Source organism: Arvicanthis niloticus, chromosome 22 (assembly GCF_011762505.2).
Source record: "Arvicanthis niloticus isolate mArvNil1 chromosome 22, mArvNil1.pat.X, whole genome shotgun sequence".
Lineage (NCBI taxonomy): Eukaryota > Metazoa > Chordata > Mammalia > Rodentia > Muridae > Arvicanthis > Arvicanthis niloticus.
In genome coordinates, this window is record NC_133429.1 from 51,785,140 (window position 1) to 51,800,847 (window position 15,708).

The window sequence follows — 15,708 nt, forward strand, 5'->3', positions numbered from 1 at the left end:
ACTTATCTAAAAAAAAAACAGAACTGTTTAAAAATTCAGCAGCTGTTTTTCTGGGCCTGCTTAGCATCATCCTATGAATAAACTTAATAAAATATCCTTTTATTCAAATATTTTATACAATATATTCTGTTTTTCACATTCTTCAACCCCTCCCTAGCACCCTGCCTACATATCCTTTATGTTCTCTCTCAAAAAAAAAAAAAGACACTAAGCACAAAAATAAACATCAAAGAAAAAAAACAAGTAAAAAAAAAGTAAAATTAAAACAAATGAAACAAAAATCAACACAACACACACACAAACACACACACAGACACACAAATAAATAACCATTCGGTTTGTTTTGTGTTGGCCAACTATTCCTGGGCATGGGGCCTATCCAAGAATGTGGTTGATATACCCAGTGACACTCCAACATAGGAAACTAATTTTTCCCTTTGCCAGTGGGCATCAATTGCAAATAGCTTTTCAGTCAGGGTGGAACTTGTGTCTGCAACCTCTTCTCAGTGCTAGAATTTTGTTTGGCTTGAACTTGTGAAGGTCTTATTTGTGCTGCTAATGGCCAAGATCAATAAAATAAATGACAGCGCTTGCTAGTTAGAATTTAAATACTAATACTATCTACAAAGAGACTAGGAACTTCATACTTATGATTCTTTTATACTATACTCGTACAAAATACCTCTGCTTTTTTATACAACTCTGTTTCTCCAGATAGCTAAAGCTTAACAAATATAGCAAAAATGTCAGTGTTTTGTATGATCCCGTTTTAAAACAAACCATTTTGGAAGCCTGGTGCTGCTTTCTTAGTCTAAAACAAGAACACAATAATAGAGAGATAACACATGTTATTTTAACATAAAGTCACATGGCATGCTTCCATCCTGATGAGGTCATCCACTAAGACAGAGGCAAGCCATGTGGCTGCCAGGTCATCAACCAAAATGGCAGCAAGCTACATGGTACTCCAAGGTGAGCACATCAGACATTGTTCTCAAGTACCAAGTATCTTTTCCTGGGATGTTCTATTTTGCCCTTTCTTTCTGTCACAGAGTCAAGTTGTCAGCCTGACCCAGGGCAATGACTTTTGTCAGCCTGACCCAGGGCAATGACTTTGAAGAAAGTTTTTAAATAAGCATGCTTGGGTCTGGAGTACTTTGCTAAGCAGCTGCTCTCAGCTTCTTTTGACCCATCTCAGGGTAAAGCACATAACTTCTGGTTAGTTTTTAGAATGGTACCTATGTGCAGGACCTTGCTTGTTCTCATTTGTTTTTCCCTTTACTTTTTATAATTAAATATTTTTATACATACCAATATCATCCCCTCCTGTTGCCCCAGTCCCCCCTCCTATAGACCCTCCATCCACTCTACTCTCCCTTTCTCCTTTGCAAAGGGGGAATCTCCCTCTGGATATTAATCCCTCCCATGACATGCCCCCCTTCTCTGCACAACAACTCCTGCAGGGATGGGAGATTCCTCTCCAACTGAGGCCAGATAAGGCAAATCTTTTAGAAGAACAGGATCCACAGGCAAGCAGGAAACAGACTCAAGGACAGCCTCTGCTCCAATTGTTTGGGAACCTGCATGAAGACCATGCTGTTCATATGCTACATGTGTGCAGTGAGCCTATGTTCATCCTGTGCTCACTCTTTGGTTGGTGATTCAGGCTTTGGGAACCCCCAAGGATTCAACTTAGTTGCCTCTGTTGATCTTCCTGTTGAGTTCCTATCCCTTTCAGGGCCTTCAGTCCTTTCCCCAACTCTTCCATAAGAGTCCCAAGCTCCATCCAATGTTTGGATTTTGGCATCTGCATCTATTTCAGTCAGCTGCTGGGTGGAGCCTCTCAGAGGACAGTTATGCTAGGCTTCTGTCTGCCAGCATAACAGAGTATCATTATAGTGTCAGGGACTGGTTGTTACTCATGGAATGAGTCTCAATTTAAAGCAGTCATTGTTTGGCCATACCCTTTGTCTCTGCTCTTTGTCCCTGTACTTCTTGTAGGCAGGACACATTTTGGGTAGAAGGTTTTATGGGTGGGTTGCTGTCCTTATCCCTCCACTTGGAGTCCTACCTGGATAGAAGTGGCTGCTTCTGTATCCCCACTACTGTAAGTCTCAGCTAGACTCGCCCCAACATACTCTCATCCCAGTTCTCTGGCAAGTCCTAGAGATTGCTCCTCCTCCCACCTCTGACTTCCCCCCTCCTTCCCTCCCTCCCTCCCTTCCTACATCTAGTCTCCCACCCCTGCGCCCACTCCCCTCCCCATCCCCTCTCATGCAGTTTCCTCCTTCCATCAATTTCCAATATTTATTTTGTTTCTTCTTCTAAAGAAGAGTCAACAAAGGTAATATTCCTCCCTTTGCCCTCTCCCCCTTGTTATTTGGCCTCTTTAGGTCTGTTGATTATAGTGTGATTATCATGTACTTTATGGCTAATATCCACTTATAAGTGAGTACATACCTTGCATGTCATGTCCTTTTGGGTCTGGGTTACCTTGCTCAGGATGATATTTTCTTGTTCTACCCATTTGCCTGTAAGATTTATGATGTCCTTGTTTTTAATGGCTGAGTAGTACTCCATTGTGTAAATGAACCAGAAACTGTTTCCAGTTTCTGGCTATTACAGATAAAGAAAGCTGCTATGAACATAGTTGAGCAAGTGTCCTTGTGGGGTGGTGAAGCATCTTTTGGCTATATGCCCAGGAGTGGTAGAGCTAGTTCTTGAGAAAGAACTACCCCCAATTTTCTGAGAAATTATCAAATTGGATTCCAGAGTGGTTATACTAGTTCACACTCCCACTCCCAGAGGACTGTTCCCCCTTTCTCTTCTACCTTGCCAGAATGTGTTGTCCCTTGAGTTTTTTATCTTAGCCATTCTAATGTGTGTAAGATAGAATCTCAGGATCAATTACATTTGCATTTCCTTGATGATTAAGGTCATTGAACTTTTTTTTAGGTGTTTCTAGGCCATTTGAGGTTCCTCTGTTGAGAATTTGCTGTTTATCTCTGTACCTCATTTTTTAATTAGATTACTTGGATTGTTGGTGTATAACTTCTTGTGGTCTTTGTATATTTTGGATATTAGACTGCTGTCAGTTATAGGGTTGGTGAAGGTCATTTCTCAATCTTGAGGCTGTTTTGTCCTATTAATGGTGTTCTTTGATTTGCAGCAGTTTCATGAGGTTTGTAGGTTTATTTCTAAGTCTTTGATCCTATTCCATTGACCAACCTGTCTGTTTCTATACCAATATCATGTAGTATTTATTACTATTGTTCTGTAGTATACCCTGAAGACACGGATACTGATACCTCCAGAAGTTCTTTTATTGTTCAGTATTATTTTAGCTATCCTGAGTTTTTTGTTTTTCCATATGAAATTGAGATTGTTTTTTCAAGATCTGAAAAAAAAATGATGTGTTGGAATTTTGATGGGGATTGCATTGAATCTGTAGATTGCAGATCCATGAACATGGGAGCTCTTTCCATCTTCTGATATCTTCCTCAGTTTCTTTCTTCAGAGACTTGAAGTTCTTGTCATACAGGATTTCACTTGCTTGGAGTTACACTGAAATATTTTATATTATTTGTGGCTATTGTGAAGGGCATTGTCTTTCTAAATTTTCTTAGTCCATTTATTGCTTGTATAGAGGAGCATTACTGATTTCTTTGAGTTAATTTAGTATTCAGCCACTTTGCTGAAGGTGTTAATCAGGTGTAGTAGTTCTCTGGTAGAATTTTTGAGATCGCACTCCCAGCCCAGAGCACTGGTTCCTTCCGGTCTGGGCCAGAGCACTGAGCAGATCCAAGACAGCAGCTCTGCCCCCAATCACACAGAACCCAGAGAAAGCGGGGCTCCCAGAAACTCTAACTCAGGCAGTATCTTAGGTAAGCAGACAGCAAGGCCTGCCCCAAACAGGGAGTAACTGGGACCAACAAGGACCCAAGAAGTCACTCCCTGCCTGGAGCACTGGTTCCCTTTGGTCTGGGCCAGAGCACTGAGCAGATCTTGGGTGGCAGCTCTGCCCCCAATCTCTAAGAACCCAGAGGAAACAGGGTTCCCAGAGCTCTAACCTGGGTAGCATCCTGTCTGTGCTTGAGCACTGAGCAGATTTTGGGCCCCAGCGCTTACCCCAGTAGTTACACCCACCCCACAAAGTTCTGATGCAACCAAGATAATAGGAAGGACAGGCTCCAGACAGGGACAGGACAGGTAGCACTAAGGAGATACAGATGGCAAAAGGCAAGCACAAGAACATAAGCATCAGCAACCCAGGGTACTTAGCATCATTAGAACTTAGTTCTCCCACACTAGAAAGTCCTGAATTCCCAGGAAAAGCAAGATTCAGATTTAAAATCACTTCTAATGATGATGATAGAGGACTTTAAGAAGGACATAAATAACACTCTCAAAGAATTTGAGGAGAACACAGGTAAACAGGTAGAAGCTCTTAAAGGGGAAACACAAAAATCCCTTTTAAAATTACAAGAGATCACAAGCAAACAGGTGAAGAAATTGAACAAAACCATCCAGGACATAAAAATGGAAGTAGAAACAACCAAGAAATCACCAAGGGAGACTACCCTGGAGATAGAAAACCTAGGAAAGAAATCAGGAGTCATAGACACAAGCATCACCAACAGAATATAAGAGATAGAAGAGAGAATCTCAGGTGCAGAAGATACCATAGAAAATATCAACACAACTGTCATAAAATGCAAAAAGTTCTTAACACAAAACATTCAGGAAATCCAGGACACAATGAGGAGACCAAACCTAAAGATAATAGATATAGATGAGAGTGAAGATTCCCAACTTAAAGGGCCAAAAAATATCTTCAACAAAATTATAGAAGAAAACTTCCCTAATCTAAAGAAAGAGATGTCCATAAACATACAAGAAGCCTATAGAATGCCAAATAGACTAGACCAGAAAAGAAATACCTCCTATCACATAATAATCAAAACACCAAGTACACAAAACAAAGAAAGAATATTAAATACGGTAAGGGAGAAAGGCCAAGTAACATATAAAGGCAGACCTATCAGAATTACACCAGACTTCTCACCAGATGCTATAAAAGCTAGAAGATGCTGGACAGATGTCATACAGACCCTAAGAGAACACAAATGCCAGCCCAGGCTACAATACCCAGCAAAACTCTCAATTACCATAGATGGAGAAATCAAGATATTGCATGAGAAAACCAAATTTACACAATATCTTTCCACAAACCCAGCATTACAAAGGATAATAGCAGGAAAGCTCCAATACAAGGAGGGAAATTATACCCTAGAAAGAGCAAGAAAGTAACCCTCTTCCAATAAATCCAAAAGAAGATAGCCACACAAAGATAACTTCACCTCTAATTGCAAAAATAACAGGAGACAACAATCACTGTTCCTTAATATCTCTTAACATCAATGGACTCAGTTCCCCAATTAAAAGACATAGGCTAATGGACTGGATACATAAACTGGACCCAGCATTTTGCTGCATACAGGAAACCCACCTCAGTGCAAAGACAGACTCTACCTTAGAGTAAAAGGCTGGAAAACAATTTTTCAAGCAAATGGTCCTAAGAAACAAGTTGGAGTAGCCATTCTAAAACACAAAGGTGGGGACTCATGGCTTCATCTGTATGGGTAGTTGAGGGTGGCCTTGCCAGGCATCAGTGGAAGTAGACGGCCTTGGTACCTGAAAGTTTGGATTTCCTAGTGTTGGGGAATTGCAAGAGCAGGGAGGCGGGAATGAGAGGATGGTGGGAGCACACCCTCATAGTAATCAGAGGGGGGGAAAAGGGTAAGGGGTTAGGCATCAATGGAAGTAGAGGGCCTAGGTGCCCAAAAGTTTGGATTCCCTGATGTTGGGAAATTTGAGAGCAAGAAGGCAAAAATGGGAGGATGGTGGGAGCACACCCTCATAGAAACTCCCAGAATTATATGGATTAGGCATGACAGAGGCAGGCCACCAGAAGACTAGATTCCAGAATTCAAACAAACAATTATCTTGATACTAAAATTTGTTTTGAGAATTGTATATTGCAGAATAAATAGCCTTGGTGTATCTACACATCAGGCAAGCTGAGCAGACCTGCTCAAACCTCTGATGTCCTGGAATTCCAGCTGGATGCAGTGAAGACGCAGTGTCAGAGGCTTATCAATTTACTCTTCCCCCAACCCCTCTTCTAATATCTCAATACCCATAATCAGCTTGAAGAAGTTAATGAAGAGTCAGTGCCCCTATTCCCTGGGCTTGGGGACTGAGGTGGCTGTCTTTCTAGAGAAAAGTGGTGGTTTTGTTGGAACAGGGAGGATTAGCTAGGATTTATTGCATAGCCATAACCTATTGGTAGAAATATGTATAATTGTTATTAAGATGAAATTATAATTTCTTAAATGGTACAAAATTTACTTTGATTTCAAATTTAAGGTTTTCATTGGTATGGGCTTCTTATTGATATAAAAGTGAGATTAATATTGTTACTCTCATAGACATTGTGCCTGTATAACACATTTAGGAATACAAGGCTTAGACCCAGTCCTTCTTTAACTTTTTTAACTTATTTGAGATGGTTAGCCTGTGAGTTCAGGACCTATAGAAAATTCATGGCTTTGAGTTTATTGTTAGGGTGTTTTCTATATTTTATTTAGAAATAGCTGAGAGGAGTTAACAGACAACAGTTCAGATTGCCTTACATGGATAGTTGGTTTTCAAAACATCAGAAATCCACAGAATTGACATGACAAACATTTCTGTATTAATGTTCATTTTGATTAGAGACCTGTCTGCTCCTGATAGCTTCCTGTCTTGGATTCTAAGAAGAAATTGAGCATCTTTGGAGTTACTCCAGTTGTGGTGAGACAGCCACTAGGCAAGAATTGCCTTTTTTTCATCTACAGACAAATTACTGTTCAGAAAAAGACACACTTGCAGAATAGTTGACTGATTTTATCTGGCAAGACAGAGTAATCAGCCCTTAATAATTCTGCAGCACTAGGTCTGTCAGATGATCCTGGGCCAGAAGGCTGAAGATCGGATGCTCCAACATTTTGTAGTATAGGGACTGTCCAGTTGTTCAACAGTCTCTATAAATTGGCTAAGTTTTAGAAGCTATGCTTTGTGCTTCCCATAATTTCAGTTAACTCAGTCATTCTGGATTTCTGATGGGGTTGAAAACTTATAGTCTCATAGCCAATCCTGGCTATTTACTTTGAGAGAAAAGATTTGAGAGAATGGTTTTCAGCTGACATTCATTCTAAAGCCAAGAAAAAAGCCAGGTTCAGAACTAAGTCTTTTAGTTAGGAGAAATGACAGAGGTTCTGGTTAGTCAACAAAATGATGGACTGGGTATTAGGTCTATCTTGCACCTTACTGACATAAATTGGTATAGTTATGCTCTAACTGTATTTTAAGAGAAAAGTTTTATTTTAACAGGAAGGGTGATATGTAGGAGGAGCTAAGGTGGGAGGAGTAAGGAGAGGAGGAGGAAAAGCAGAGGAGGAGCTAGGTGATAAGAGAGAAAGAGAGAGGGGGGCCAGACATGGAGGCAGATGTTCACATGTCTCTGCCAGTCAAAGATAGTTGATATATCTAGGTTGGGTATTAGGTTACACTTCTGATTGATATTGAGCATTACCAAATTTATAAAGCCATTGGTTAACATTTAAAAAATTGTATAAAAGGAAAAAGGAGAAGGGGGTTTCTAGGGGATAGGGGATTTCTAGGGAGGGGAAATGGTGAAAGGGGATGGCATCTGAAATGTAAATAAATATCCAATAAAAAAAAAAAACAGAAAAAGGAGAGGAGGAAAAGAAGGAGAGGAGAAGCTAGGTGATGAGAGAGAGACAGAAAGAGAGAGAAAGAGAGGGGGGATATCGAGACAGATGTTCACGTGTCTCGACCAATGAAAGATAGTTGATATATATAGGTTGCGTATTGGGTTACACTTCTGATTGAGCATTACCAAACTTCTAAAGCCTTTGATTAACATTTTTTAAAAGTGTATAAAGGCAAAAAGGAAAAGAAGGCATAGGATAGGGGTCTTCTGTGTGGGGGGGGGGGGGGTTGGGATGGGGAAAGGGGATGGCATCTGAAATGTAAATAAAATATCCAATAAAAGAAAAAAGAAAAATAAAAAAAAGAATTTTTGAGGTCACTTACATATATTATCATATCATCTGTGAATAGTGATACTTTGACTTCAAATGCTATATTGAAAAGTTATAAGGAGAATGAACAGCCTTGCCTTATTGCTAACTTTAGTGTAAATTGCTCTAAGTTTCTCTACATTTAATTTGATGTTGGCTATTGGCTTGGTATATATTGTCTTTATTTTATTTATGTATGTGCCTTTTATCCATGATCTATCTAAGACTTTCAACATGAAGGGGTGTTGGATTTTGTCAAAGGCTTTTTCAGCATCTAATAAGATAATCATGTGGTTATTTTTCTGCATCCCCAAAATAAAGCCTATTTTATCATAGTGGATGATGTCTTTGATGTATTCTTGGAATTGGTTTGCTAGTATTTTATTGAGTATTTTTGCACCAATGTTCACAGTGGAAATTGGTCTGAAATTCTCATTTTTTACTGAATTTTTGTGTGTTTTAGGTATCAGGGTGACCATGGCCTCATAGAATGAGTTTGGCAATGTATATTCTGTTTCTATTTTGTAGAATAGTTTAAATGTCATAGAATTCTGCACTAAATCCATCTGGCCTGGATTTGGGGCTTTGTTTTGGTTTTGGTTTGGTTTGGTTTGGTTTGGTTGGTTGGTTGGTTGGTTGGTTGGTTGGTTGGTTTTGGTTTGGTTTGGTTTGGTTTGGTTTGGTTTGGTTTGGTTTGGTTTGGTTTGGTTGAAATACTTTTAATGACTTTTTCTATCTTCTTAGGGGTTAGAGGACTATTCTGATACTTTACCTCATCTTGATTTAGCTTTGGTAACTGGTATCTGTCTAGAAAATCATTCATTTTATTTAGAGTTTCTAATTTTCTGGAGAGCAGTCTTTTGAAAAAGATTTAATGAGTCTTTGAATTTACTAAGTGTCCATTGCTATGTCTCCATTTTGGTTTTGTTATTTTTTTAATTTTGGTATGGTCTCTCTGCCTTTTAGTTCGTTTAGGTATGGGATTATCTATCTTGTTGAATTTCTCAAAGATCCAGCTCTTGGTTTTGTTGATTTTTTTTTTTTTTTGTATCGTTCTCTTTGCTTCTAACTGATTGGTTTCAGCCCTGAGTTTGATTATTTCCTGACATTTACTCCTCCTGGGTGAGTTTGTTTCTTTTCGTTCTAGAAACTGCAGGTGTACTTTTAATTTGTTCATTTGAGAACTCTCCAAATTCTTTATGAGGGCACTTAGTATTATGAATTTTCCTCTTAGCGCTGCTTTCATAGTGTCCCTTAAGTATGGGTATGCTGTGCCCTTATTTTCATTGAATTCTAGAAAGTCTTTAATTTTTTTCTTTAGTTCTTTCCTGAACCAGTGATCATTGAATAGTCATTCAGTTTCCATGAGTATGTAAGCTTTCTGTTGTTTCTGTTGTTGTTGAAGTCCAACTTTAATCCATGGTGATCTAATAAGGTACATGGGACAGAGGTATTTCAACATTTTTGTATCTGTTGAGGCTTGCTCTGTGACTGAGTACATGGGCAATAGTGGAGAAGGTTCCATGAGGTGCTGGGAACATGATATACTTTTTTTGTTTAGGTGAAATATTCTATAATATCTGTTAGGTCCATATGAATCATAACCTCTGTTAGTTTCATTATTTCTCTGTTTAGTTTCTATCTCAATGACATGTTCATTGGCGAGAATGGGATGTTGAAGTCTCCCACTATTAATGCATGCATTTCAATGTGTGATTTAAGCTTCAGTAATGTTTCTTTTACAAATGTGGGTGCCCTTGCATTTTAAGAATAGATGTTTGGAAATGAGATGTCTTCTTGGTGGATTTTTACTTCAATGAGTGTAAAGTGTCCTTCCCTGTTTCTTTCCATTACTTTTGGATGAAAGTCTATTTTATTAGATACTAGAATGGCTACTCCAGCTTGTTTCTTAGGTCTGTTTGCTTAGAAAACCTTTTTTTCAGCCTTTTATTCTGAGATAATGTCTTTCTTTGTTGCTGAGATGTGTTTCTTGTACGAAGCAGAATAATAAATTCTGTTTAAACATTTATTCTGTTATTCTGTGTCATTTTACTGGGTAATTGAGTCTATTAGTGTTGAGAGATAGTAATGACCAATGGTTATTACTTCCTGTTATTTTGATGTTGGTGGTGGCAGTGTGTGTGTGTGTGTGTGTGTGTGTGTGTGTTTCTCTGCTATTGGTATAAATGGTGTGAAGTTATTTATTTCTTGTGTTTTCTTAAGTGTAGTTATTCTCATTGAGTTGAAGTTTTCTTTCTAGTATCTCTGTATGGCTGAGTTAGTGGAAAGGTACTGTTTAAGTTCAGTTTTGTCATGGAATGTCTTGGTTTTTTTTTTTTTTTTTCTACAGGTATAGTAGCCTGGGCTTGCATCTTGGGTCTCTTAGGGTCTGCAAGACATCTGTCCATGCCCTTCTAGCTTCTAGAGTCTCAGCTGAGGAATCAAGGATAATTCTAATTGGTGTGCCTTTATATGTTATTTGGCCATTTTCCTTTGCAACTTTTAAAATTTGTTCTTTGTTTTGTGGTTTGATTATTTGTAGCAGAAGGATTTTCTTTTCTGGTCCAATCTCTTTGGTATTCTGTAAGCTTCTTGTACATTTATATGCATCTTTTTTTTAGGTTAAAGAATTTTTTTCTATGATTTTGTTGAAGATGTTTTCTGGACCTTTGAGCTAGGAATCTAATCTTCTTTTATTTCTATTATTCTTCTGGTTGGTTTTTTCATAGTGTCCAAAATTTTCCTGAATGTTTTATGACATGAACTTTTTAAATTTTGCATTTTCTTTAACCCATATATTGATTTATTCTATTGTATCTCCTACCCCTGAGTTTTTCTCTTCCATCTCCTGTATTTTGTTGTAATGTTTATGTCTATACTTCCTGTTCTCTTTCTTAGGTTTTCCATCTCCAGAATTGCCTTGTTTTATGTTTTTATTATTGCTTCTATTTCCCTTTTCAAGACTTAAACAGTTTTATTCATATCCTTCACCTGTTTGATTGTTTTTTCCTATATTTTATCTTTATTTGCCTCCTCTTCTAATGCCTCTACCTATTTGGATGTTTTTCCTGTTTTTTTCTTAAGAGATTTATTCATTCCCTCTTTAAAGGCTTCTATCATGTTTGTAAGATTGGATTTAAGACTATCTTCTTGTGCTTCATTTTCATTAGGATATCCAGGGTATACTGTAGTAGGATAGCTGTGCTCTAGTGGTGGAATATTGCCTTGGGTCTTGCTGATTGTGTTCTTATGCTGTCATTTAGGTGTCTGGTTTTCCCTGGTGCTGGCTGGATGATCCTGATGAGAGCAGCACCTCTCAGGAAGAGCATTGAGCTATGTGACAGACAATGGAGGTCAGGGTACCTGATTTGGCTGCTGTGCTTCAGGTGGCACTTGCAGGGGATTGATGGGGCAATGTTCTAAGCTGGTATTTCTTGGGGTCTCTGCAGGTCTCCACAGGGAAACAGAATACTCTTAGGGTCCCACAAGACTCCTTGGGACAGAGCTAGATAATGGAGTTCAGGAGACTGCATGCAACTCATCACCTAAGACTTTGTCTGGGAAAGACCTGACTAGAATGGGATTGGTAGAACAGGGTTCCAAGCTGTTAAGTCTTGGGGCCCCAAAGTCTTCCATGGAGGAGCAAGATACTCTTGGGGTCCCACAAATCTCCTGAGGACTAACGAGCCAGCCCAGAGAGAGACACTGGGTTTCAGGGACCATGTACCACTCACCTCTGCAGGCTGTGTCACAGGTGGACACAACTGGGAAGGGATTGGTGGGGGAAGTTTCCAAGCTGATTAGTTTTGGGGACCCTGAAGGCTTCCATTGGAGACTAGGATGCTCTTGGAGCTCCACAAGTCTCCTCAGGACCTAAGAGCATTCTCTTAATTCATATATATATATATATATATATATATATATATATATATATATAATATATAATATGTATAATATATAATATGTATAATATATTATATATAATTATATTATATATAATGAAGTAACAACTTCATTTTATATATATACATATATATATAACTTTTATATATATACATATATATATATAAATATATAATGAAGTTGTTACTTTATATATATAAAATGAAGTTGTTACTTTATTGTGAAAGGGAAGGGAAATACTCATCAAAGACTGATATTGAAAATATGGCAAAACAGAATTTCTCTGTAAGAGTTTTGATTAAAATTGCTCTATTTTCTGTTCTCCTTAACATATTATAAAGACCTAAAGACTAGGGGGAGTTCATTAGATCAAGCTACACATTATGATATTTCAAATGATAGCATGCTAATTTGAAAGTTGTACAACCTATGACATAATCAGAAATTGAATAGAAGAAGTAGGAAAAGACATCTAAAGATAGAATTTCTGTGGAAATAAAATAATAAATATTTTTATTGCAGTGGATATATTAAGATGAATTATAAATTATAATCTTTACCTGCTGCTTTTCATAAATTTATAAGCTTAATAGAATATTGAGGGAATATTCAACATTATTATAAAGATGTAGTCTTCAAGTAACTATTAACACTTCAATAATACAGTCAAAATAATACTTTTTTTTAAATGTTGATCAAAGGCTTTATAAGTTTGGTAATGCTCAATAACAAGATGCCCATACAATCAGAAGTATAACCCAATACCCAATCTAGTAATACCAACTATCTTTAACTGGTGGAGACATGCAAACATCTACCTCCATGCCCCCCCCATCACCTAGCTCCTCCTCTCCTTCTCCTCCTCTCCTTACTTCTTCTCTTCCTCTCCATACTCCTCCAACCTTAGCTCCTCCTACTTATCACCCTTCCTGTTAAAATAAAACTTTTCTCTCAAAATACAATTAGAACATAACTAATTCCTGAAATGGTTCATCAGGGCCTTGTTTAATACCAGATAAATTCCCACTAAGATTCCCCTTTAGTAGGTAATTGATTACAAGCATGGTGGGCAGCCATTGCAATCTGCATATACTCCTGAACATAGCTCAACCTGATTAGCATTACCTTCATATTGACCTTCTCCTAGAAGCATGTTAATATCCCAATCTGCATTGCCAGGCTGAGCATTCATCATAGCAGTTCTCTTACTTGTATCTCACCATTCTGAGCTCCAAAGTAAGTAATCTCCTCCTGACAAAGTAGCCTTACATATAGCTTTTCAATCTTGGGGTGTTAAATTTGCTTCTACCACAGTATACAATAAAGCTTGTGTGAAGGGGGCAGTAGGCCCATACTATGCCACAACTGTTTTTAATTCTTTTATCACTTTGAACTCCAATGCCTGATATTGTCTGACTCTTTTGTTCTGCTGGTCAATTATATCAACTACAGGAAAAGCTAACATGTCAGATGTATCTCACTCATCCCTGTGAGCCCGATTCACAGATCTTTCTAATGGCAATTGGTGCATCTCAAAATCATTGCTCTTTTTTGCACCTGAAAGACACTTTAACTCCTGTAGCTTGTTAGTCAATTTCTACAGCTTAATTTCCATCTCTAATTTATATACTTTCATATCCATCTGGGCAGCATCTGCTGCATCAAAGACTACAGGTGGAGCAGAAGGTGCATAGGGAGGCCAATCCTCGTTGTGATATTTGGCAGCCCTTTCTTTTAGTTCAGTTCAGCTCCCTCCTCTGGGTTCTAATTCATCATCAGAATCTCCAATTTCTTTTATCTGAGCTATACTTCTCTGATTTAGAGTTGAGAGAGCTTTTTTTCTGTAAGAGTGCTCTGATAGGTATTCTTGAATCTCTTCAAGCTGTGCCTGGGCAGCAGCTAATGCCTGCAAGGTCTCTTTATCTATTTTATTATCAATAGCATCTTTTATAAGCTCCCAGAGGCACAAGATGTTAGGATCTGCCTGGGTGGTTCTTAAAACGTCTCCAACTGTTTCCCAGGTTTTCTTATTCAAAGTTCTTTCTTGTGGGAACCATGGGCAGCATGAATCTATTTTAGCTAAAAAAAAAAAAAAAAAATCTAACATACAATTTGAAAACCCTGCTCCTCCTGCCTGAAGCAGCTCATTTAGGCTGTGGGAAAATGCCTGCTTAGAATTCTCCTGTCCTCTGTTTCACACTCACCTCCTAGATGAAGTCAGCAACGGGTCAACACCTATTCAGCCTAGACTGTATCCACTAAAAACACACTTGGAACATGGCCTCCAAAAGATCACTAGTGCTAGTATCAGAGTTTGTTCATTACTTACTGTGGGGAAGAAATCTCGCGGGCGGGGGGAGGGAGTCCGGTGGCAGAGTCCCAGGGCAGTCCGACATCAGGGTCCCAGGTGGGCTTCCTGCGCCACCAGCGGAGGATCCCACATTCACGCAGCTGTCGGTGGGCAGGCTGGCTGCTGCATCGGCAAGGTTCCAGGGTTCCAAAAGCTGGGAATCAGGCGGAGAGACCATGGACACGTGGTGTCCGGTTTTCCAAAGCTTTTATTGTTCATGGCATGGTGAATGGATGCAAGTGGTATACGCTTCCCCCGCCAAAAGCCAGGGGAGACCAATCTTATAGGGAAGGGAGAAAGGGGAGGGAATAACTTAATTAGCTACGGCCCTGGCCTTTTGATAATTCATTAATATTTAAATCTCTGGAGGTGGAGACTTGTTAGTCACACCCTCTACCTGTCCTACGTGACTGAAGGTAACAGGTTAAATGGAGTTACCTCGTCCAAGGCCCAACAACTTACCAAGTACAGGATCCTCTTGTTTCCATTTTCTGTGAAGCTCCACCTAAGACAGCATTTCTCAGTGGGTCCCCCATTTTCAAGTCCCTCATTAGGGCACCACCTGTAAGTGCCTACGGCTATGGACCAACCTGGTTCACCTGAAAGGAGGGCTGAAAATGAAAAAGGGGGGACAGAAGGGCAAAAGAAAGATGAAGCCAAGACAAGGTTCTCTGATCAAGGCTAGAAGTTTAATATTCAACTCTTCTAATTTAAAGGGTAAGCCCCACTGAACCCCTTCTTGTTTCAACTGGAGATGAGTAGGGGAGCCCATCCTTGGTCACTGCTGAAGATGAGTGGGGGAACCCATTTTTAGTCAATTGTATCAAGGCAAGCTCAGTGGGCAGTTTATTTTTCTAAGTTCCTGTATCAGGTTGCACGTGCAGCCAAGGTGAGTAACTCCACCTAGGTCCTATTATTTGGTCTATTGTGGTAAACAAGGTTTTTCAGGCCTTCTCAAGGCTGGGGCAGGGCACAACAGACCTATAATGCAGAATATTGAAGGGCTGATCACTCTGTCTTGGCAGATATAATCAATCAACTATTCTGCAAATGTGTCCTTTTTCTGGACAGTATTTTGTCTGTAGATGAAAAGAGGCAATTTACCCACTGGCTGTCTCACCACTACTAGAGTAACACCAAAGATGCTCAATTTGTTCTTAGAATCCAAGAATGGGAAGCTGTCAGAAGCAGACAGGTCTCTAGTCAAATGATCATTAATAAAGAAATGTCTGTACCATCAATTCTGTGGACTTCTGATGTTTTCGAAAACCAACTATCTATGTACAGCAGTCTAGACTGTTGTCTGTT